The sequence below is a fragment of the Gorilla gorilla genome, chromosome 8, assembly GCF_029281585.2.
Source record: "Gorilla gorilla gorilla isolate KB3781 chromosome 8, NHGRI_mGorGor1-v2.1_pri, whole genome shotgun sequence".
Classification (NCBI taxonomy): domain Eukaryota; kingdom Metazoa; phylum Chordata; class Mammalia; order Primates; family Hominidae; genus Gorilla; species Gorilla gorilla.
Window position 1 is genome coordinate 56605520 of NC_073232.2, and position 24264 is coordinate 56629783.

The 24264-nt window shown below is 35.3% G+C and overlaps 1 pseudogene; it reads left to right on the plus strand.

Annotated features, from left to right (window-relative positions):
• Positions 1–9824: 9824 nt before the first annotated feature.
• On the plus strand, positions 9825–18237 carry LOC101129595 (TNF receptor-associated factor 6-like; annotated as a pseudogene).
• The last annotated feature ends 6027 nt before the right edge of the window (positions 18238–24264 follow it).

A 24264-nucleotide genomic window follows, 5' to 3' on the forward strand; every position in this document is an offset into this window, starting at 1 on the left:
TACTGCTGTAAGACAACAGAGAAAGGTGTGGGACTAGACTACTAGTAAAAAAAAAAGAAGTAGAAAAAAATACTAAAAGAATATATTTTCTATTGTTAACAGTAGGCAATTACTTAATGAGCACTTACTATGTGAAGGAACTATTCTCAGCACCTATATGTATTACCTTATTTCATCCTGACAATAATCCTTTAAGTAGATACTATTTTGATTCCCATTTTACCAATGAGAAAAAAAGGCATAAAGCTCTTACTTGCTCAAGTCCACGCAGATGATAAGTGCAAGAGCCAGTATTCAAAACCAGGTTGTTTAAATCTAATGTTGATAGTTTCCAATACTGTGCTACATTTCTTCTCTTTTAGAATCAATGGTGTGTTATCAGCTAGATATTTAGTCTGTGATAATTAATCTTTAGTTCTTTCTTTAGTGGCTGTAGAATTTCTTAATGCTGAGTTATTTCAATTCAGACAAGTCTGGAAAATAGTTTTCTACCAAACAGCCTCTTCTATGTTCTTAGTGATTTATTAGAATATGGAATTTACTTTTGGGATTCAGGGTAAGACACCTGGGAGATGTGTCCTACCTCCACAGTAATTAGCTACTTAATGTCAGGTCTGAGAAATTTTGTGGACGTTAATTTTTTTGACATTATGTCTGCAAATTCATTTAAACATTTTTGGGTAGAAGTGGAATGTTCAGGTTTGCTCATTTCAGTTTGCAAGACCCAATTGTTAAAATTTTCAGTAATTTTGCAAGCTAGTTACTAAACATAGCCATTATTAAAAATTAAATTATATAAACACAGAGATAAATACTATATAAACAAAGGCTATAAATACTCAAAATGCATTATTTTCTAATTATTTTTACTATATTTTATTATTATCTATGCTTTTAAGGTTATTCATATTAATCTTATCTGTATGGAGAAAATACCATATTTTGTGTGCTGTTACACATCTCTTCCAAACTCTGTGTTCAGCAACATCAAGTTGGTAGCTTGAAACTGGCCATAGTGGGAGTATTTATTCCACAGAAATTGGTTAGCTAATGCTAAAATTAGGGATCCCCCAAACCCTGGCCAGTTGTTAAATCTTTATCAGCACACCACTGCAAAGCTGATAGACTGTAGTTGTACCCCACTGAAAATCCTCTATCCTGGCACTATCATTTAAACTGCCATTTGTAGAATTTCAGAAATATATTTAAAGCATTATTTATCAGTACTTGGTATAATTAGAAATTCATATTGCTTACTGGGCCATCTCAGTGATCTCAAATAGATGATTAAATTGTCCATTTTATTTTCTTTCAAATCCAGAGAGCTAGTGTTTTCCCTTTGGAGAAACTAATAATCAAACTTCTATTTTTGACTTCCCTACACTTTCACCATTTCAACTCTTTGAAATCTCTCTTTTTATTAGCTTTTTAATTTATAAAAGTCATCTTTGATCACTGAGCTCATTTCTTCTCAACTGAAATATTTTCTGGTCCATCCTCACTCCATCCTGTGTGCAAAAGGCCACTTTAAGAAAGGGATAGCAGTGGTTAAAAGGCTCTTTGGAAACCAGAGTGATGCTTGAATTTAGCAGGAGGAAGAGTATAAGCAGGAGGCAAAAGTAAGAAGAGGCAATATAGCCTAGGGGGTGAGGAGGGCATGGGCTCTGAAGTCACTGTCTGGATCCAAATTCTAGCTCTGCCAATTACTGCTATGTGACTTCAAGCAAGTTACTTAACCTCTCTGAGCCTTAGTTTTCACTTCTATAGTATGGGGATAATAATTGGATCCATCGCATATAGTTGTGCATATGGTCAGTATATTTGTCGTTACTCCCTCTACATGTCAAAAGATAGGGTTTTCTCCCCCAAAACAGAAAGTCGGTTTGGTCATTCGTTATACACTTCTAGTCAAGACTTTGTTTAGCTGAGAATATCTAAAGTAGCTCATGTATTTATTCTATTGAAAAATGTAAACTTTTGGAAAAAAGTGTTCCAAACTACTATTCCTCAATTTTTAATTATGTACACATTGTATGAGCTATTGCAGTTGGAAAATGGACGAGCATAATGGGACTGGCAAATTGATTCAGTCTATCTAAATGTGCTGCATACAAATCAATTGTGCAGTGACCTACTTGGATTACTGAGAGTTAACTAAATGACATCCTGTGTGAGAAGGTAGCCATTTGGCCATATGTAGGTGAAGTCTTTCAGATGATCTACTTGGGATCAAAATCAAAAGGGCACAGTTGGCTTGTCCTAAAGTGTATAGTACTATTATTCTGAAATATGGTTAAAGAATTTTGAATCTTTACTTAATAGTTATTGCAGAATTAAATATATATAATCCCCATGGAGACGTCCCTATTTTTAAAAACATTTCTCTATTATCTAGTGATTCAGAAGTAATTACAGGTAAGAATAATTTGATTTGAGGTTTTAGATGTAACCAAAGTTCCAAAACATGAAAAACTGTATAAAACCAAGATTTAGACAATTATTCATAGACTTCAATGGAGAAATAATAGTCTTCAACAAATGGAGCTGGAATAATTTAAAATTTATATGCAGAAAAAGGGGGAACTTGAATCCACATATCACATTATATACCAAAATTAAGTCAAAATGAATCATAAATTTAAATGTAAAATTGAAAACTATAAACCTTCTTGAAGGAAACATAGGAGACAATTGTTGTGATTCCAAGTTAGGCAAATATTTCTTCAAGATAACACCAAAAGCACAATTCATAAAGACTGAACTTCATCAAAATTAAAAACTTTTGCTCTTCAAAAGACACTATTAGACAAATGAAAAGGAAAGCCACAGACTGGTGTAAAATATTTAAAATGCATATATCTGATAAAGTACTTATATATATAGAATATATAAGTAACTTTCAAAATGTAATAGGAAGCAAACAACCCAGTAAAGATACATAGATAATAACTGTGCACTTAAAAAGATGCTCAACATCATTGTTGTTAGGAAAATACCAACTCAAAGCACAATGAATTACCACTACACTTCTATTAGGATGATTAAACTGAAAAAGAATGATTATACCAAGTATTGACAAGCATGTGGATGTAGTGTAACTCTCATACACTGCTGATGAGATTGTAAAATGGTACAACCACTTTGAGAAACAGTTGGGCACTTTCTTGAACAATTCACCACCCATGAACCATATGATCCAGCCACTCTACTCCTTCTATTTACACAAGCGGAAAAAAGGCATATGACCATATTAAGACTTGTAACAAATATTCATAGCATTTTTTAATAGCCCAAACTAAAAAGAACCCAAATATTCATCAACAGGTGACTGGATAAACTGTGAAGTATCTGTAAAATGGGCTCAACAATACGAGCAATGAACTATTGCTATACATAACAACATGTATAGCATAATCCCAAAATAATTATGCTGAGTGAAAGAAAACAGGCAAAAAAGAGTACCTACTGATTTAGTTTATATAATTCAAATTACACATTTATAGTGACAGAAAGCAAATAAGTGGTCCTCTGGGGATGAGATAGCAGTGGGAAGGTGAGGAGAAGAGTAGGAGGGATGCATGACAAAGGATAATGAGGAAACTACTGTGACTGACGGATATGTCCACCATTTTGATTGTGTTGATGGTTTAATGGGATATATATACATATGTCAAAGTGCATCAAATTGTATACCTAAAGTATGCGCATTTATTGTATGTCAATTATACTTCAAAAAAGTTAAAATTTGTGCATTTTGGTCTTGTCACAAATTTTTTACAACAGATTTTATTTGTAGGTGATAAACATTGGTTAGCTAGTTCAATGGACTCCAGTTATAGAGCATTACAGATTTGTTTACATTTATAATTTTGAAAAAATAGAGATAATAACGTCTCTGAAAAGTTTATTGCCATAGAATAATTTTTACTTCAGAAGAATTTATGTTATCTCCCATTAGCGAACAAAGAAATGTCAGCTAGAGAGCAATTTGGTAAAATACAATGATTTTGTTAGAATTATGAAAGATAGATTTGGCTTATTGCCAGCTCTGCAGTGCACAATGTTAAATAGAATAAATGAAAATATAATCTAAAATGATGCTAAGCTTAAATTTGCATTCCAATTCTTAACAAGTTTACGAGCATAATGTAGTCCTTTGGACACCTGGGAAGATTTATGAATAAACTTAACCTGGCAAACATAATTATAATCTGAAACAAATGGGGCTGGGTCGTGACCAACTGACTTAGATTTAATGATTGAACACAGGGGCCTATTATGATATTACTAGGAACTCAACCTAGAGAAATTTATTTTACTTTATTATAAGAAGAGGTTAAAGTCCCAATGGAGAAAGCTGAATGGGAGTATTTATATTTAACTAATGAGGAAACTCTGGGCAGGGGCCAATTTGTCTGAATCTTATCTGTGGCTAATTTTAAGGACATTTCCTTCTTACCTGTTCCCTTGAACAACCTCTGTTGGGTTGGCAATGATAAATTATATAGCCTGGAGAATGATAATCCAATGGAGTTACTAAACTCTTTTCAGTAAATCTTACTATCACTTACTCTTCAACTGAAATTTTGCAATAAAAAATAATTATGACCAGCATTTGTCAGGTACATAGAACATGTGAGGCATCCTTATACATACTTTATGTCATTTAAATTTAATCTTCACAGGATCAAAGAGGTCTGTATTGTCGATTTGACTTACTTTATAGAGAAGGAACCTGGGCACTGAGAAGATAAGTAATTTGTTCTGGGACACAGAATCATAATTTGAACCCAGATCTCTGTCTTTCAACCACATGCTTTTTCCATTACATTATTCTCCATTTCCTGTATTTTAGTTACTGCCCTTTGATAGTTTGGGTCAATCAGGAAGAAATATACAAATAAATATCCATCAAAGGCATTTCTGAGCTGTGGGTAGAAAGCTAAAATCATATCCACAACCTGAGTTGAGGCAGGTGTGAAACACCAGGAGGAAACTACAGGAGACATCAATGATATGGCTGAACTGTGTTCCTTTTTGGGGCAATTCCTTTCATTTGCACACTGAGGACAATTTCCCTAAGATTTTTTTTCATGAGATGACATATATTAAGTTATTAGTACTAGACTGGTGTATTATGTCATGGCAAAAAATAAGATCACTACTATTTTTATTAATAAGAAAGAAATGTACCTCAAAAAAGTGTACATATATATTCCACTCCTAGGCATATACACAAGAGAAATGAAAACGTATGTCCATACAAACACCTGTATGCCAAAAAACTGAAACAACCAAAATGTCCATCAACTGACAAATGGATAAATAAAATGCACTATATCCATACAATGAAATAATATTCATCAATAAAAAGGAATGAAGTACTGATACACACTACAATATGGATAAAAGTTGAAAACATTATGCTAAGTGAAAGAAGCTAGTTACGAATGGCTACATATTGTATGACTTTCTTTATATGAAATGTCCATAATGGCAAATCTAGAAAGATGGAAAGTAAATTGGTGATTGACTAGGGCTTGGGGGCAGTGTAGTGATGGGGAACAGGAGTGGACTGCTAATGAGTACAGACTTTCTTTTTGGAGGAAAAAAGTCATCTAAGCTTAGATTGTGGTGATGATTGGACAATCATGTGAAAGTACTAAAAATAATTTTACTCTACACTTTAAATATATGAAACGTATGTTATGTGAATTGTATCTCAATAAATCTATTTTTAAAAGACAATCATATAAAAAAGGTATGTGTAATCAATTTAGGTCAAAGTAATCTATAAAACAAAGAAATTCCTTTAAAATTTAAAAAGCAAAAAAAAAAGAAATTATATGTCAAGTTGGTGACTTAGTCACACAGAGAATAAGTTTTTCAAGTAACTTGAAAGCTCAGTAATTTGAATGTATATTCCCAGAAGATATATCTTTAAGGCAGAAAAGCAAAAGTGAGAATGTAAAGAAAACTTAATAATGATATTGGCACTGCCATTTTATAATTAATATGTATCTGTATTGGGTTTTCATGTTATTCATTCACTTAATTACTTATTTACTTTATCCATAAATAATTATGTTAATATCTTTAGGGATTTTTATTTCAGAGTAAGTGAAAAGAAATACAAATATTACTATCAAATGAGTTCAGGAAGAATCTTCTACTCTTAACTTTGAATTGTTAAGACCAGTATAAATTAATGGTGTATTTTTTATTTAAAAAATAAATATTTGGGTCCTACCTCTATCCACTGAAAAATTCCTGGAAGCAATATCCATACAGTAGCAATTATCACTGAGCCCAGACCAAGCTCTCTAAATCCCCTTTCTTACTAAAAGGAAATAAGGATTCTTGGAGAAATGGCTGATGCCACATCCTGGCAAGAAATATTCAAGATTAGCTTGTAATGTCTTATCTGGATGGAAAGCAAATGAGTAATCAAAGATTACTGTTGTTGTGTCAAGATGATGCAGGAGACAATTTTGAAAGGGCTCTTAATGGCCAAAGATGGGCATGTGTGCATCAAAAGAATAATGACTTCAATGGGTTGAAGGAAGCTCATGAAAAATTCATGAGTTCAAAGCAAAACAAAATTATTGGTCATCTTTAAAGACTGAATAATTTCAAAATTATTATCCTGAAAACTGGAAAATAAAAGGAAAAAATCAAGTATTTCTTTTTCCCTTGCTCTATAAACTATATAATCAAATAGTTGAGAAAATGTTTTTAGAAGAATTTTAGCTAATAAATGCAGGACAGAATCAGGAAATACTCAGCTTGTAACACCTAATGAAATAATGCATTTTGACTGCTAAAACAATTGAGAGAAAGATTCACTGAAACTTTATACTGGGAAATTAGGCTGACAGTATCTGTACCCACTGATGCATTTTAAATCGCCAAAATAGAGACAACTATGCATTATGTGCCTCTTGTCACAATGTGATCAATAGTATAGGGTACCACCTATGATGTATTCATGCCAAGAAACATGAATTTCCGTTCAATCAGGCATCAGTGATCATTCTACAGGAAATACAGAGGATAGAGGAATATGCTAACCAACATCTCAAGGAGTCAACAAGCCAAGTCCAGTCTGGGGAAAATTCTACGAGATAAATGAGCCAGTTTCTTTAGCAAATAAATGGCAAGTGATGGAGAGAGGCAAAAAACAACAACAACAAAACCTGAGAAAAACAAGCAATGGGGAAAGGATTCCCTATTTAATAAATGGTGCTGGGAAAACTGGCTAGCCACATGTAGAAAGCTGAAACTGGATCCCTTCCTTACACCTTATACAAAAATCAATTCAAGATGGATTAAAGATTTAAATGTTAGACCTAAAACCATAAAAACCCTAGAAGAAAACCTAGGCATTACCATTCAGGACATAGGCATGGGCAAGGACTTCATGTCCAAAACACCAAAAGCAATGGCAACAAAAGACAAAATTGACAAATGGGATCTAATTAAACTAAAGAGCTTCTGTACAGCAAAAGAAACTACCATCAGAGTGAACAGGCAACCTACAACATGGGAGAAAATTTTCGCAACCTACTCATCTGACAAAGGGCTAATATCCAGAATCTACAATGAACTCAAACAAATTTACAAGAAAAAAACAAACAACCCCATCAAAAAGTGGGCAAAGGACATGAACAGACACTTCTCAAAAGAAGACATTTATGCAGCCAAAAAACACATGAAAAAATGCTCATCATCACTGGCCATCAGAGAAATGCAAATCAAAACCACTATGAGATATCATCTCACACCAGTTAGAATGGCAATCATTAAAAAGTCAGGAAACAACAGGTGCTGGAGAGGATGTGGAGAAATAGGAACACTTTTACACTGTTGGTGGGACTGTAAACTAGTTCAACCATTGTGGAAGTCAGTGTGGCGATTCCTCAGGGATCTAGAACTAGAAATACCATTTGACCCAGCCATCCCATTACTGGGTATATACCCAAAGGACTATAAATCATGCTGCTATAAAGACACATGCACACGTATGTTCAGTGTGGCACTATTCACAATAGCAAAGACTTGGAACCAACCCAAATGTCCAACAATGATAGACTGGATTAAGAAAATGTGGCACATATACACCATGGAATACTATGCAGCCATAAAAAATGAAGAGTTCATGTCCTTTGTAGGGACATGGATGAAATTGGAAACCATCATTCTCAGTAAACTATCGCAAGAACAAAAAACCAAACACCGCATATTCTCACTCATAGGTGGGAATTGAACAATGAGATCACATGGACACAGGAAGGGGAATATCACACTCTGGGGACTGTTGTGGGGTGGGGGGAGGGGGGAGGGATAGCATTGGGAGATATACCTAATGCTAGATGACGAGTAAGTGGGTGCAGTGCACCAGAATGGCACATGTATACATATGTAACTAACCTGCACAATGTGCACATGTACCCTAAAACTTAAAGTGTAATTAAAAAAAAAAGAAAAAAAAAAAAGGTTTTTTGTTGTTGATTAAAAGACAACTGAGACATTTTTTGACCAAATGCAATTTGTAGATCTTGCTTGGATCTTAATTAAGAAAATCACAAGAAATTAGAGTGGTCCAAAAATGAATTGTTCCTTGAAGTGCTATATTCCCCGTCACAGTAAGTTTTTGGACATAGAGCAGTTATATGCCACGGATGTTACATATAAGATTATTGATTGGTTGAGATGTTAGCTAGGCAGATTCTAAGATTCCTTCTTCCTGAAGAAGATGATTCCAAATTCACTCAAAGAAAACTACCCAATAGGAAATATACCCAAGTATGGTAGATTTGGTTTCTAAAGATTAGCACAACTGTATCTTCCATTTCACATGCTCTTTTGGAAGGAGACCTTGACATTTGCCCATCAAGAAGTGAAATCTTTCTCTGCTGCTTGAACCTGGGTTGTCTCTGTGATTGGCTTTGACAAACAGAATGTGCAAAAATGAGACTGTATGGCTTGATGCTAGGCTTTAAGAGAATTTCTGCTTCCTCCTTCTTAGAGGCCTTGAACCATCATGTAAAGAGATCCAGCCACCTTACTGGAGAAACCATGCAAGAGAGAGTGAGATGCCCATCCAGCTCCTAAATGTTCTAGTTATCCCAGCTGAGCCACCTTATATGTCAGTGAAGCCATCTTGAACATTCAAGCGCCAGCTTTGTCAGTGCTACAATTGAGCTCAGGATCCAGCAGACCCATTAGCTAAATGCAACCATAGGAATGACTCCATGATGCCACATGGAGATGAAAAACCACTCAACTCTATCTTGTACAAATTTCTGAGCAAATAAAATGGTTGTTGCTTTAAGTCACTAACCTGGAGACAGTTTACTATGCACTGTTAATATGGTGAACACAGGATAAAAAATCAGATATTGTCTTGGCTCTACAAGTCTTTATACTTAAACTTAATTTTTAAAAACCACAAAAATGATGATGAAAACAATGGACACAGCTTATGTGCTAGACCAAAAATGTTTTGTTTCACCCTTCACTAGCTGCAGATATGTGAAAGAGCTATAATGCTGAACCCAAAGACATTATGCAAGGACTTACTGTTTGGGTTTCAATGGTGAAATGATTCCTAACTGGATGAAACTCAAGTCTTACACAATAGTACATAGTTGAGAGGAAGAGAGAGATTATTATAAAATAACTTCTTTTTCTGACATGCAGAAATAGTGGAACAACAGTGTTTTTTTCTTTTATTCTTTTCAAATATAGAAAAATGTAGGTATTAAATATGATAGAATGTGGAGAAACTGACAAAAAATGCAGTTCTACAGATTTTGGGAACCATGACTATGTGTACTTTCATTTCCAGTACATACACCCTTATTATCCTAATGAAATACTACACAATTCTGTATCCTCAGCTGTGGTGGTGTTATCTCATCATCATCGTCATCACCGTTTCAGGAAAGAAGATCAAGTGGCAGGTAACGAACAAAAAGGTAGCAGATAAAGATACAGAGAAAGGGACAGAGCAAAGGAAAAAAAGAGGAGAGGAAAGGAATGAAATAAGAACTCTTGGCAAAGATTGAGATACATAATGGGGTTAGAGATTATAAAAATAATATGATAGCATATGATTTGCAAAGGAATTTGTTGTTTATAAAGAACTTTAGTGTATGTTATCTAATTTAAATTTTATGAAAGTTGTTAATGATGTTTTATTATCCAAATAATAAAACATTATGGATCCATCATGGATGAGGAAATATGAATAGGGCTGAAAGAATACAAGTTGATCATTATTTTTCCTTTTAATATATTTACTGAATGGCTACTTTGTTGCTAGTCAGTATGCTAAGTGCTGGAAATAGAAATGTTTGCAAAGTGAGCATGATGTCTGCCCTTATAACCTACAGTCTAGTATAGGAGAAAAGTGTATTCAAAATTATAGAAACAACTGTAAAATTGCAACAATTTAAGGAACATGGTACTATGAAAACAGGATAACAGGATTTGATATAGTCAGATCCTTTTTTGACAAACACATTGCACAGTTACCTTGCTTGAATCTGTTTTGTGAATATGCTTCATTCAAATGTGATTCTACATTGAGGAATCAATAAACATTTTCAAGCCACTCTTGCATTTTTTAAATTAAATAAGTTTCCCAAGGTATAAATAAAAACCTTACTTTATTTTACACACAGAACTCCCTGCCTTTACAGTGCGACCATTTATTGGATCAAAATTCTATACTTTGTAGTCTTTAGTCAAGAAATGGCTAACAAGGTCACTTAAGGTCTATTCTAGACATATTTTAACTACCACTTACTTCACCAGCTTTGAAAGTATCACTCATAGCCTGTCAGCCAGATGATTAAAGTCTATGCCTCTAGTCCCTAGGGTTTTCCTTTTTTAGACTTCTCAGAGTAAATGCTAGCTTTATGCAACACCAGATATAAGAGACTGATCAGACAAGATTTGTACTCATAAACTTCTGCTCTAGAAGAAAAGCACACAATATAACTACTGAACATCCAATAGTACTTTTACTCTAAGGACTTAAAACCTAAGTGAACACCATCTTCTCAAATAACCCCTAATAGTTAGTTCATTAATCCTTCTAAGAGCCCATGGCCAAGGTTGATAAGAATAAACAGGACACTAAAATACAAGGAGTTTAACTGCTGTATTCTGGGTTCCCCAAATTTAATAAGACCTGGAGTCATGAGGCTCCTTTTTCTCAATATAGACACTCTACAAGGACTTTTGAATGAAATGACCAGTATTTACCTTTCCTAGAAATGTGGATATTACCTAAAGTGTTAATCTATTTGGTAGGTTCTTTCTCCACATTTCATATTTTACTTAAGAATCTTCACACTAAGGTAAACTTTGTAAGCTCTGATTATTACCCAAAATTTGGAGTTTGAATATTTTGTAATAATGTTTTTTTAAATATTATTTTGATAAATATTTTCCATGTAATAATATCTGGACTAAATTTCAACAGTACTATCTTTCAGTCCACCTTACAGTAAGTTTATCTTTTCATATCCCTCTAATTTGCCTCCAGTAAATTATTAGATATCTTACAGCTACTGATTTCTTACTTAATTCCATTGTGGTCAGAGAACATACTTTGTATGGTTTGTTTCCTTTTTTGGTGAACATAGCATGTACACTTGAAAATCATGTGTATTCTATAGTTGTGGGTATTATTTTGGTTCAGGTGGTTGATAGTGTTGTTCAGATCACTTACGTCTTTTCTGAATTTTGCCTAGGTCTCCTAACAAATGCTGAGGGAAGAGTGTTGGTATCTCTATAATAATGAAATAATCTATAGCTGCCTTTAATTCTGTTCTTTTTTGCTTCATACATTTTAATGCTCTATTATTAAGTATACCTGTATTAATGATTTTTATGTCTTTCCTATGGATGGAACTTTTATCATTATAAAGTGTTCCTTTTTGTATATGGTTTTATTTTGTCTTGAAGTCTTATTTTATCTGATACTGATATTGAGTCCCTTCTCATCACTTTCTTATGCTTACTGTTTGCATAATATATCTTTCCCATCCATTTACTTTTAATGTATTTATGTTTAAAGTGCATTCTCATTGTCTAGGAGCCTTTCTTGTTAATCCTTCATCATAATCCTAATTTTTAATTTGAGTGTTTAGCTCATTAACATTTATTGCAATTATTGATATGATTAGATTCAGATATCATGTTTTATTATTTGATTTTTGCTTGTACTATTCTTTTAACCTTTGTTCCTCCTTCTTTTGGATTATTTGTATCTTTTTAGGATTCCATTTTGATATATCCATTGACTTTTTAGCTATATCTCTCAACATACACAATAAACTTTTTACAGTCTGCTGAGGGTTAATATTACTTAATATAAATTATAGAAACCTTGTATATGTATAGGGTCATTTACTGCAACTCTCCATCCTTTATACTATAGTTGTCATATGAATTACATCTATATACTTAAATCCCACAACACGATGGTATAATTTTAAAAACAATTACATGTATTTTAATAAGTAAGAGGAGATAATGTCTTTTATATTTACCAATATATTTGCCACTTCATATTCTCTCTATTTCTTCCTTAAGTTCTGAGCTTCCAACTAATACTATTTCTCATCACCCTGAGAACTTCCTTGAACATTTCTTGTAGTGCAGGTCAGCTAATAATAAATTTTCATCACTTATTTGAAAATGTCTTTATTTTACCTTCACTTTTGAAGGATATTTTTACTTGATGTAGAATTCTCGGTTGACAGATTTTTTCTTTAGCACTTAAATGATTTTATTCCACGGTCTTCTGGCCTCCATTGTTTCTGAAGAGAATTGAGCAGTCATTTGAATTATTGTTTCCTTGTGTTTATAGGTCATTTTCCTCTGGCTGCCTTCAGTGTTTGCTGGATTTCTCTTTTGTTAAATAATGCCCCCTCCTTTCTCTCAAAAACACACTTATATTTCAGTGGCTGTGGTTGTACTATACATTGACCTCTGTTTCTTCATGTGAGAGAGACTGTGGGTTTTCTGTTGGAGTTTTAGTCGCTCCATGTAGTGCCTACTGTAGCTCACCTCAGTCTAAAAGCCTTTCTTCACCTCGTTAATTCTCGCTCATCGATCAAGACTCAGCTGATTAATCTGAGTCTCTAGATTCAACTAGATGTGTCCAAGTGTTGGGAATGCATTTGGTTGCATTTAAAAGAAAATACTACTACAGTGATTTGAGCAAAACTGGGTTTGTTTTTCTCACCTAATATAAAATTCAGGGGTAGACAATTCAAAACTGATATAGCTGCTCAGACAGGTCATTAAGAACGTATTTTTTTCTATCTGCTCTGCTATTTGAATAAACCTTTTATTTTTACAGTTTCAAGTTGAAACATATATTCTTGGGCATTACATTCACTTCCCAGGTAGGCAGAATAGGCAAGGAAAATTAGTAGGATGATCAAGTCATCCTAGTTTGCCTGAGACTTCTTCATTTTTAAACTTAAAATCCCAAGTTCCATTAGTTGAACTAAAAAAAAAAAAATCACATGGCCTGTCACCCATGATTTGTGTTTTTCATGCCTATAAAATATTCTGTATGGTTGCAAAATAAAAATTCAAGTGTGTTCGTCCTTCTGAAGAGATGGGATATGACCAAGCTGCAGTCACAGCTCACATTAACAATACTGAATTATTATTAACTACGGCTAGATTCCTTGAATCATGGCATTTAGTCTCGTTGATTATCTCCAGAGAATGCTATTTCAAAATTTACTTAGATAACTTTATCTTAGGATCTTTCCAGACAAATAGCTTACTTAAATATTGATATCACTCTTGGTTATTTTATCTAGTTTTTAAAGTAATAGTTCAATATTTATGTTATAAAACAAAATGCATATAATAAAAAGGCAAAATCAAAATACATATTGCTGTAATGTTTTCAAATGTAAGTGCAAACAGTAAAATAAGGCCAAATAAGCTCAAAGAGATCTCAATGTTCTAATGAGAGATCTCAATTAATAAAACGATAAGTTAAAACATGGATATACTGAAGTTAAAACAGAATCATTTATACCTATGTTAAACACACTAGAATAAAATTTAAATATTGATGTTATAGAGAGTAAATATATGCCTTTTTGGTGGGTAGAGTTGCCTTAAACTCCTTCTGTTGTCAAAGGAGTTTAGGACATGCAACAAATCATCAATATTAGTAACAAATTCCAAGGAAATTGAAATTTATTTCTAGCCTGTCCATTAATTGCTTCCTTCAAGGCATAAAATAGCATTTCATAGCCTTAGGAGCAGAATATAGATATTTCCATGGTAAACATAAGACCGTATAATCTGACTAATAATTATGTAAGGTTTTTCTTATATAACCTGATATTATGTAAGCACAGTTAGGGATGTGTAGCATCCGTCTAGTGTTGTAAAAACACAAAACAAACATAACAGCCACTAGCATTTTCTTTTCCCTTGCTTCATTTTTCCTTTCTAATTTTTCCATAAACCAGTGACCACAAAGAGTGAATACTAATAAAGGACCCCTTACCTTCTAATGAAAGCGCTTTCATACATCTTCTCTTATGCCTAAGAATTATTTGACAAAAATGCCTCTCAGCTGTGTTTCAGCAGTGTAAAATGTGTTTTTTTTCCTAAAAATGAAACTGAGCAATTCGTTTTAATACAAATGGTCCTGTGGGCAAAAAATGAATTATATTTTTAGAAGTATTCCCTGACCCCAAGACTCCGAAGGAGCTACTCTTCTGACTTCAGTTGCCAAATTAACCTAAGTAGAAAGGTAATTGTCTTCCCTGAAGGGCTTGGAAATAAAACCTGCTAGAAAGCTTTGTTTATGGATATGGAGATATTTGAGTAGAATGTGGTTCTCCTCCATACATTTTAATAAATGATTAATAGAAGAGGAATGAGAGTTCCCAATTATATAGCCTCATTGGTGACCCATATATCAAGTCCAGGCCATCCCTTTATCTTAACCCTATAGTCACAGCCTAGTCCAGGACCTAGAGAACATTCTTTTTCCTTAGCTTGTTTATTTTGTTTGGAGTTTAGTCCTTCATTGCCAAATATGTCTCCCTTCTTAGCCCATTATTTTTAATATAATGTATCTTCCCAGTCAGTGCTCTTAACCACCAAGCTATACTCTTCCCTCAAACTCCCAGTATTTTCAATTGTCTATCAATAATAAAGATAAATATTATTTAGGATGTGTTTTTCTAAATCTTTCTCATCTCCCAGTGTTTCAAAGAGCAGAAATACTGTGGAGCAATTATACTGGTACACTGCATGATCAACTCTCAGCAGTCTAGCATGCAAAGAGGAGGTGATCGTTCTATCACATGGAGACAGTATAATGTTATGAAATCTCCTTTAGTGAATTATTCTTATTTGTTCAATTGTTATGTTTCATCAGAACTTCTATTATGTCCACTATCGTTAGAACTTATTTGAGTAGCTGCTCATGCAAGCAAGACTTTATGTTCCATCGTTTTATATATAAATTAAAAAAGTATTCTTCAGCCAACCATATTATTCTATAATTAGCTTAGCAACACAAAGCAACCAGTTCTCATGTATCTGGACCAAGAAGCCACACACAGAAGTAATCATATCATATACTACACCTTCCCCTTGCATGTTTACCTCTTGCCATGACTTCAAGTCAATGCATAATTGTAAGTAAACTCTAGGTAATATCAAAGAAGGCATCTTCTGTCTGATAGTATATGAAAAGTGTAGAAATTAAAGAGGAGCAGAAATGAGTAAGGTGGGTAAATGGAAAATACTACAAAGTGCTGGAAACTTCAGTTTTACAAACATGTCTATAGATTAATATTTTCTTTCTAGAGAGGGATCCTGCAGGGACTTTGATTTAATTAATACAATGCCAAAGCTCAGCGAAGGAGTATAAATATTCAATAAATTCTTATGTAATACTATAATTGACTGAAGAATAATTTTTCATTTCCCATTAAAAATGGTATTCGTGTGGACTGAAGAGCAGAATATACTATCAGACAGGTAGAGAAACAATACTGGATTTAGAGTCAAACAGGGCGATCAGAGTCTTATCCACTGGCCAGTGGTACAAGCTCAACTAAATCACTTCACCTGTCTTTTCTTCAGTTTTCTCATTTGCAGAGTGGAGACTGGAATCTTTCTCACAGGGTGTAATGCGAAAAAATGTTTTAGAGAAGGCGGAAGCAGTGGCGTCCGCAGCTGGGGCTTGGCCTGAGGGCGGCCCGCGGAGGTGGAGACGGCGCCCTTTGGATCCAGAGTTTGACGTCCAAGCAGCCTCGTCTCGGAGCGCAGTGTCTGTGTCCGTCCTCTACCAGCGCCTTGGCTGAGCAGAGTCCTGCGCCTGCCTGCCTGGTTCGGCCGCCCCGTGCACTTGAGCGAGCAAGTGATAATCAAGTTACTATAAGTCTGCTAAACTGTGAAAACAGCTGTGGATCCAGCCAGTCTCAAAGTGACTACTGTGTGGCCATGGCCAGCTCCTGTAGCGCGGCAACAAAAAATGATAGTGTGGGCAGAACTGCCGGCATGGGGAACCTCTCCAGCTCCTTTATGGAGGAGATCCAGGGATATGATGCAGAGTTTGGCCCACCCCTGGAAAGCAAGTATGAATGCCCCATCTGCTTGATGGCATTACGAGAAGCAGCACAAACGCCATGCAGCCATAGGTTCTGCAAAGCCTGCATCATAAAATCAATAAGGGATGCAGGTCACAAATATCCAGTTGACAATGAAATACTGCTGGAAAATAAACTATTTCCAGACAATTTTGCAAAACATGAGATTCTTTCTCTGATAGTGAAGTGTCCAAATGAAGGTTGTTTGCACAAGATGGAACTGAGACATCTTGAAGATCATCAAACACATTGTGAGTTTGCTCTTATGGATTGTCCCCAATGCCAGCCTCCCTTCCAAAAATTCCATATTAATATTCACATTCTGAAGGGTTGTCCAAGGAGGCAGGTATCTTGTGACAACTGTGCTGCATCAATGTCATTTGAAGATAAAAAGATCCATGACCAGAACTGTCCTTTGGCAAATGTCATCTGTGAGTACTGCAATACTATACTCATCAGAGAACAGATGCCTAACTTTATGACCTAGACCGCCCTACAGCCCCAATTCCATGCACATTCCGTACTTTTCGTAGCCATGAAAAGATGCGGAGGAATCACTTGGCACGCCACCTACAAGAGAACACCCAATCAAACATGAGAATGTTGGCCCAGGCTGTTCATAGTTTGAGCCTTATAACCGAGTCTGGGTATATCTCAGAGGTCCGGAATTTCCAGGAAAGTATTCACCAGTTAGACGGTCGCCTTGTAAGACAAGGTCATCAAATCCGGGAGCTGACTGATAAAATGGAAACTCAGAGTATGTATGTAAGTGAGCTCAAACGAACCATTCGAACCCTTGAGGACAAAGTTGCTGAAATTGAAGCACAGCAGTGCAATGGAATTTACATTTGGAAGATTGGGAATGAATTTGAAATGTTAAGAAGAGCAGAAACCTGTTGTGATTCATAGCCCTGGATTCTACACGGGTAAACCCAGGTACAAACTGTGCATGCGCTTGCACCTTCCGTCACCGACTGCTCAGTGCTGTGCAAACTATATATCCCTTTTTGTCCACACAATGCAAGGAGAGTATGACAGCCACCTCCCTTGGCCCTTCCAGGATACAATATGCCTTACAATTCTTGATCAGTCTCAAGCACCTGTAAGGCAAAAACCACGAAGAGATAATGGATGCCAAACCAGAGCTGCTTGCTTTCCAGCGACCCACAATCCCACGGAACCCAAAAGGTTTTGGCTATGTAACTTTTATGCATCTGGAAGCCCTAAGACAAAGAACTTTCATTAAGGATGACACATTATTAGTGCACTGTGAGGTCTCCACCCGCTTTGACATGGATAGCCGTCAGAGGGAGGGTTTTCAGCCACAAAGTACTGATGCAGGGGTATAGCTTGCCCGCACTTGTTCAAAAACAACTACCTGGAGAAAACAGTGCCTTTCCTTGCCCTGTTCTCAATAACACGCAAACAAACAAAAATGCCACGGGAAAGATGTAGTATCTACTAGTCAGTTTTGGTTAGAGAGGTCACTTACTATTTCTTCCTCTTACAAATGATCTGAGGCAGTTTTTTGCTGGGAATCCACATGTTCCATGCTTTTTCAGAAATGTTAGGCCTGAAGTGCCTGTGGCATGTTGCAGCAGCTATTTTGTCAATTAGTATACCTCTTTGTTGTACTTTCTTGGGCTTTTGCTCTGGTGTATTTTATTGTCAGAAAGCCCAGACTCAGAGTACTAAACTTTTAATAATAATGAACTTTCCTTAAAACTTCAATCTATTTTTATAGCATTGTATACAACATATTAAACGTGAAAATCACAAAAATGGGAGAAATTATGAAATGTAAACGGTACAAAAAGTAAAATGGTATTTTTAAGGTAGAATGTTTTTTAAAATGCTTAACATTTTATCTAATCAAAGAGTCTCTGCAGTCCTTATACTTAGAAGTTCAGTCATATAAAAAAGACATGTAGTCTCAAAATTCAAAGGAATCTTAAGATATCAGATTTTAATGTCCTCATTTTACGTTTGAGGAATTTTATGACTACTGAAGCTAAGTATATTGTCCAAATTTATGAGCTATATTTGTGTTTGTGCTAGAGTTCCTTTTATCACATTAAAAAATCATTCTTTGTTAAAGTATTATATATTTTACTTCATTTCACTTTAATAAGTTATGGAAAAATATTTGTCAATACATTCTGTTACTCACACAATGGGGGGGTTTGGTCACTTGGTGAGTATAAGCCTAATGACACTGACCAAGGAGCATTTAGCAGGGAGATTTTATTACTTATAACAAGTAAGGAGAACATTGGGATAGTCCCTAAACCAGTGCCTCCCTGAACCAGGGGCTGGGTCAAGCTGTATAAGCATAGGGTAATGAGATGTGATCTGATTGAATTTTCAATGCAGTGATGCCAAGAGGCATGATCTGATTGGATCCTGCCATGGGGTGATGACACGACTGTATCAGATTGGCCCCTGGATCCTGCCATATGGTGTCTGCTTCTTAATTCAGTCCTCACTCCTGGTCAGAGCACTTAGGCTCCACCCAGGTTTGCACACTTGGTTCATCCGGACATGCTCAGGTTACCTGATCTTCAACCTGGAGTCCATGGAAACTGAAAAACAACTCACAACTTTGTTACATAAAAGTTGAACCAGATTAGTTTGATGCAGTTACAATTCTACGTAATAAATATGGATGCCTAGATTAGGGAGGTTAAAATGTGCCATCTTAAGGCACTCCAGACATTCAGGATAGAACTGGGGAAGTACACACACACACACACACACACACATACACACACACACGTCCTCATAATATGCCTTTAAACATTCTTCCAAAGCTACCTTCAGAAAATCAGTACATTATTTTAATTTGAATTTAAGTTTAGAAAGTTACTATTTCTCATATTTTTAAATACTATTCGTCTACTAGCACCGTCTTTGCGTCTGCTGCCTTTTGCCTAGTCCTAATCCTACTACTACATTATTTCCTATCATGTGTGATAGGCTGGTTCCCTAGGTTACTCTATTCGTTTTGATAATCAGGAAGGTAAGCCTAAGGTACTGACACCTCTAGACATGCTGCAGTTAGTTGATTGCTTTTAGAAGATGTGTATCCAGAAGCTACTTTTTAACCTGTGGTTTTATATTGTTTTCTACCCGTTATTTGCATCAGAACTGTGGGAAATAAAAACTTCTGAAGTCAATGGTATTTTGTTATGACAATCCAAGCTGACTGATACATGAGTAGCTCTAGATATTAAAATATTTTCCTTGGTTGAATTACTGGTAATGGTAAAACAAGTTACTGTGTATGGGCAGGAATTTGTACTGTGTGTATAATCTTATTACTGCTTCTTTGTTAGCCTCTTGATTGTGACTGTGTCCTGTTGGATCACCTGAATACAGCTGAATAGTTTGTTGTTTTTTTTTTTAAATTAAAACTTGGCTGGCTTTTTATTTTTTCTCAGTGCTTCCAACTAGTTGGCAGAGTTCATGCTATTTACTTGCTGAGAAACACAGATGCTGTTTCCTGGTATTCAGAATCAACTGAGTCTCTGTGCTGTTTTTATTTGTTCCTTCCCTCCCCTGCTAAATCGATGATGCATGGTTGCCTTTTCATTGTTTTGCTGAGGTTTATTTCCTTGCCTTGCACTTTTTGTTCATTAGACAAACATAGAGCAGTTGATAAATAGTCATTGGGAAAATAACATGTTAGACAAAAATGCAAGAATGTGTTTCACAGAAAATGGCATGTCACAGATGCTTTGTGTCTAGAGTAGAACAATTTAAAGATCCTTTGTGTATAGGGAAAAGGCATCTGTTAAAAAAGCCATGGGAAAGCACTATTTCAGTGTGTTTCATAAGTGTTTAAAACTTGGCAAAAGAATGATTGAATGTGCATTTGGCCATAGTCCCAATGCCTTTCTTATACCATCCCATCAGACCCTATACTATACTTCTCTAATAGCAATTAACACACTGAAATTGCCTCTCTGCTAGGCTGTGCTGTGTCTTCCATAGAATGGACTCTCTTGGAAGTTAGGAATTTCATTTATCTTTGTTTTTCCATCATGTGGCTTGTAAAAGGCTTTCAATACATATTTGTTGTATTGGAGTATGTAAAAATGTTCAATGAATCTGTTTTTATTCAGCCAGCCAATATCATTCCTTAAACATTGGAAAAGCAGTATTTTCTTCCCCTACTGCTCATATACACCAAGACATCCATTTAATAGTCCACATTAGATATTTTTCCACCCAATTAAACTGAATGTGCATGGATAGGATCTTAGGAGGAACTGAAATTTTGAAGCAAGTTTGAAAAGAACAGAAATGATTAATTGCTGGATTAATTTCATTGATGAGAAAGGTTAAAGAGGAAACTTTTTGCTTCAGGAAATAGAATTGCTAAATCAAGAATATGAAAGGCTAAGTAAGGCATGGTCACCCAGGCATTTTTCTTTCCTTGTGGATGAAATGAAGCCTGGTAAAAGGGACCAGATTAGATACAAAGTGGGACTATGACAACAGGAAGACAAAATTCTAGGGCAGGCTGAGGAACCAGGTGAAATCTTTCTTTCAAAGCGGGATGGATTAGCACTTAGTTTTCTGAAACCACATTTGATTATTTAATAATGTATTCAAGATCTATTTTAATTTCTCTATTCAGGATTCCTTTTTAAAAATGTTAACCTTTTGCTTTAAAATTATTTTAATGTATAGGAATGTCACAAAGTCAGTACAGAGAGTTGCAGTAAACCCTTACCCAACTTCCCCTATGTCAGCATCTTACATAATCATGACACATTTATGAAAATTAAAAACTAACACTGGGACAATACTATTCACTGAATTATAAACTTTATTCAGATTTCCCCAGTGTTTCCACTGATGAACCATTTCTATCCCAAGATTCAATCTAGGATCCTACATTGCATTTAGCAATTCGTAATTCCTTAAATTTAGTTTTTGGGTCTTAAGATTTACTCTGTGCAGAGTCCTTATATCAAATTGATTGTGTGTTTTGGCCATTTCCTGATTTTAATTGTCTGCACTTCCTATGTTCACCATTTATTCACCATGTACAAGAGGTTTCTAAATTCCTCTCTAATTCCTAGTCCCTCTCTGGCCCTTTTTCTCTCCGCCCTGCCTCCTCCAGCCTCTACCCTCTGTGCCCTGTTCTCCCTGAAGACACCTTGCCTCTGACTAGACAAGCAATCTACATAAAGTAGAACAGCTGAAATGCACAATTTTTATTTTCTCTTATGTAATTCGGGCCCTTAGAGAAAACACATAAGCAGAGGTTGTGAAGTCGATCTGACAGCCCTGCTAATGTTATATTTAATTTGTAGTATAGCATAAACAGCGTGAAGGTTTTAATTTTTTTTAGAGTTTGAGATTAAGTAGAAATTTGCTGTTCTTCCCAAGGCTTACCATTTGAAGATATCACTATTCTTTTCGGAAAATAGTGATGTCTTTCAGATAAGCCGTCAGTCAAATGAGAGTAAAAGATTTTATTTCAGTCTCTTTAACAGAGAATATTGGAGTCCATGAATACACTAGTGTGTCCATGTCCATAAACCACTAAAATTATCCATGTAATATTTTGTTTATAAGTGCATTTTTTTTCTAGGGGGAAGGGTTTACAACTCCTCATTAGATTATTAAGAGTGTCTTATGGTTCCAAAAAGCTGAAGAACTATTTCTCTGGGGCTGGAGGTATGGGGACACTAAATCATCAGACAGGTTTAACATCCAAATTTTAGAAAATAAATTTTTGAGCATTAAAATGGCCCCAAATGTCTTAAGTTTACAAATTAAATGTCCTTTCTTCTCCACATAATAATTTAGGAACTGAAAACAAAATTCACTGCAACCTATCTTTGAATTAGTTACTTTTTCTACCCCATGTTCTTTTTTTTTTTGGTAAATGCTTTCTTTTCTCCCTTTATTCCAGAGTCTTTTCAACATGTTATTATTCCTCCTGCCTTTGCCAGTCTCTGTTTCACAAGTCATTCTTTCATAAATCATTCTGAACCCCATTACTTTTCCTGACAAGACTGCTTGCTGGCTATTTTTCTGCTGCCTCCTCCATTCTGTTTCCTATAGCTCTGCTTGCTTGAAGGAAGTGCTCTGGCTAACAGAATGTGTAACCATAGGGACTGTCGGTGCCAATAGCATACCAAAAACACAGTCTGGAAAAACATTAGCCTGACCCTTTTGTGGGATCTTCTTAACAGAAACAGCCCATGTCCCTGGGTAGAGTTAAAAATTTATAGCATGGGACTAAATTTAAACATAAAACACTCTCCCTTCTTATTTGAGGAGACATACTTTACTTAGTCATTGTAAGGGGAAGGATGGAAGGTTAGGAGGATGAAGAGTGGAATATTGCCTCTCACCCATTCAAATTCAGTCAAATGCTCCCATATTGGTTCCCATAGAGTGAGATAATTCCTCTACCCATTCATACCCCTACTAAAAGCCACATGATATATAAACAGCTTTGTTTCATTGTCTATGATTTCTAGCAGCTATAATCATCTCAAATCTTGTTTTCAAATGTAAAATGTAGACTGTGACTTAATAATGATGATATACTATGGTGTGATTATCATTATCATAGTTTTGTTTATTGATCTATATATACCTCTGTACCAGACAGTTATGTCATTATCTCTAAATCTCACAAGAGTACTATGAAGTAAATATTATTATTATTATTCTCATTTTTCTTATAAGGAAACTGAGGCTTAATTAATTGTCCTGGGTTACTCTGCTGGCAAGTGGTAGAATTGGCCTTGCACAAAAGCGTGCTTGTGGTTGAAGCTCAAGCTTGCAAACCGAAAACTATAGTGCACTCGATTGATCGGTCGAAATGACCTGCCTTGTCAGGAATTGGAGGCAAGAATGAGGATGGCAAGAGGCAAGAGAAGAGAAAGCAGAAATAGAAGGTATTGATAGAAGACTCTTGATTAAAATTGTATCAAGATGTCTGTGCTTAATTAGATTTCCTTTTCCTTCAGGTCAGTAATTTCCCTTTAAATGTCTTATACATAATAGGTGCTTAAAAAAAACTCTAAAAATTGGAAGGCAAAGGAGGAAGGAGAAAGGACAGATGGGCTTAATAGGAAATGGGGAGAGAATGAGGGATAGCCGTGAAGAATGAAGAAAGGAGATGCAGTAAATAGTAAAGGGTAAATAAGAGAAAATAGAAGACGCAGACAAAAATTGAGGCAGAGGAAGACAAAAAGAGAAAACCCCAGCTCGTTCTCACTTTCTGGCCTTGAAAACTCATCGCCTTCTTAAACTCTGGACTTAAGTGATAATCATTATGGAACTTAGCCCTGTGAAATATTAGCTAGCTGATTAATCTCTGAGCATAGCTTTTCAATGATTATTTCATCCTTCATGTCATTTACAATCAACAAATATCCTGAGGGCCCCTATGACTGTCAAAGCATTGAAGGAGAAACAAAGATGACCAAAAGTTTAAAACATATACGTGGGTAAAAACACCCCGAAGGGAAAGGTGTTGTAAGTGCTATAAGAGGATTGATGAGGAGAAATGACCTCTGGTTTGAATGGAGAAGAAAATGAAAAACTTGCTGAGTGAGGTGATTCATTACTT